We start from the raw sequence: 2,637 nt of genomic DNA on the forward strand, positions 1-2,637 counted from the left end.
ACATGGAGACCGAGTCCTGAGCTCAGCGGACCTGAACCCACATGGAGACCGAGTCCTGAGCTCAGCGGACCTGAGGATTCAGTTTCCATGCTGGTTCTGGTCCACCGAGTACAGGACCAGAACTTCTGCTCCTCTTCAACAGTTGAAGCTTCGGTTTCAAAGATGGCGGCAGCAGCGCCGGCCCTGTGGACCGAGGAGCCCAGAGGACCAGAACTGTGTGAGCAGCAGGTCTAAAACTATCCGGTTAAAGTCCAGAACCAGACTGGACTGCCTAGAACATGCAGACTGGGGTAACGGAGCAGACTCACCCTGGGCCCGCATGAAGTTCTGGAATGGTTCTGAATGTGGAGCTAGAGTCAAACAAACGGGTCGGTTATGAGACGGAACCACCGAGAGCTTTATTGCAAACAGACAGTTTGGGCAGAAAAAGAAAACATTTGAGAAACATCAGCTAGTTTCTGAACAGAACCGGACCCAGGCAGAACTTTAGGACCATCTGGGTCTGTTCAGCAGTGGCTGGGCATCATGGGAAATGTAGTTCCAGGGAATCCATCCTTCTTCCTCGGCTTCCTGTGACTCCACGGACCGACCCGTTACTGTCCGAGCTCCTCTGCAGATCAACGACCCGATCCATGGACACCAAACGACCCGTCCATCAGGACCCGACCATCAGGACCCGTCCATCAGGACCCGACCATCAGGACCCGACCATCAGGACCCGACCATCAGGACCCGACCATCAGGACCCGTCCATCAGGACCCGTCCATCAGGACCCATCCATCAGGACCAGAATTTAATGTTTTAATTTATTCGACACTGTGAGAAACTGGACAATAAATGCTCCCTTTCATCAGAACCAGACACTCTTTAGCTCCTGGCTGCTGATTGGCCGGGCTGATCCTCCTCCTCCAGTCTGTCCACCAATCACAGGGGGAGGTTCTGATGAACTGGGAGCTGAACGGTGTTTGTTGGTCCTGCTGAAGTTCTGTTCCAGAGGAGACGGTTCTACTGAATCCCGTCTCTAAAACAGACCTGTCCAACATGGCGCTGGCTCCGACGCCCTCACTGCTGAAGCGACGACAAAGAAAAACCTGAACTGATTTCAAACATTTTAACAGGAACAAAGTGAAGCTGAGCGGAAAGAATGACAGCGAGCAACAGAAGCAGATCAACCAGGAAGCAGAGACTCTCCAACCACCACCGTCTACTGCTTCCTGCTCCATCCCAGCAGGCCAGGTTCAAGCCCCGCCCACTCATTTGGTCCCGCCCCTCAGCAGCTCCTGTTTTCATGGCTGCAGCCGTGGCGAGGAGAAGTCAGGCAGCAGCGTAACCATGGAGACTGGACACAAAATCGTTGGCAACATAAGCCTCGCCCTCAGCATGAGTGGGCGGGGCTTCAGTAAAATGAGGGGATTTGGGGGATGGCAGCGATGGATCCTATTGGTCCTTTTTCTTCTCAGCTCCTGATGATCCTTTTTCCTCTTTAGGCTCCTCCTCCTCAGAAGACTCCTCGTACCTGCAGGGAGAGAGAGGGGGCGGGGTTTATAACGCGCCAATCAAAGACTGACCAACGTTTAACTTAACTTTCCATGTAAAGATCAAACAAACAGTTCGTCTTGCTTTATTTATGAGGTGAAGGCGGGTTAAACTGGGTTAAACTGGAACCTTCCCACCATGTTCACTTATGGGACTGGATGGATTCATCTTCATCTTCACAAGATACGCAAAGTTCTAACAACCCAGTTCTGTTGGTTCTGGTTCTGCAGAGGAGCTTGTAATGGGTCTCCTGGGTTATCTGTTCCAGTCATCATACAGGTTTAAGCTGGTAGTGAACTGGGAGGGGGGTTAACCGCCCAGTTTAGATTTTCTGCTTTCAGTAGCAGCAGCCAGAGCCTCTTGGACCTGTCCGTCTCCACCGGGGAAGACGGACAGGTTTGGTTCCTACTGGAGACCCTGGGATGGTGGACGGGCAGTCTACCTGCCCAGGTGGTCTACATGGAGTCAGGCTGAGGACGACGGAAACGCAGGGAGGAGGCGGTTTCCAAGGTTTCCATGGATGAAGCCAGGCTGGCTGGAGAGCCGCTGACGGTCGGGAAGGAAGTGATCCGTGGAGAGGCAGGAAGGACTTCCTCTGAAGACTCGTAGCTATGACGACGGGCAGAAAGGAAAAGAAGTGGGCAGAAGAGGAAGAGGATGAAATGAAGAGGGAGGATGAGAAGAAGAAAGCAGGATGTAAGATTTTCATCTTGAACTTCAAAGTTTATTTAATCTGAAACTGAGGTGGAGGTGAGGAAAGTAAATGAGACAGGAGAGAAGGAAGGAAGGAAGGAAGCAAGGAAGGAAGGAAGGAATGAAGACGCCAGAGAAGGAGAAACGATGGAGGCAGATCCAGAAAGCTTTGATTGAAAATATGAGCTTCCAGATTGCAGAGCCTCATCATCCTCATGGTCCCCCCATGGTTCTGGGTTCATCCAGCAGAACTTTAGAGCCCAAACCTGATCAGACCTCTGCTGGTTCCGCCCAACTGAAACATCTGCATGACCCTCTGGCCCACAGTCTCAACAGATGATCCACAACATCATCTCAAACTAGAGGATCCTCATTCCTCAAAACAGATCCTGGCCTCCAAAAAAAAA

Source organism: Cyprinodon variegatus, unplaced genomic scaffold (assembly GCF_000732505.1).
Source record: "Cyprinodon variegatus isolate N-32 unplaced genomic scaffold, C_variegatus-1.0 Scaffold1022, whole genome shotgun sequence".
Classification (NCBI taxonomy): domain Eukaryota; kingdom Metazoa; phylum Chordata; class Actinopteri; order Cyprinodontiformes; family Cyprinodontidae; genus Cyprinodon; species Cyprinodon variegatus.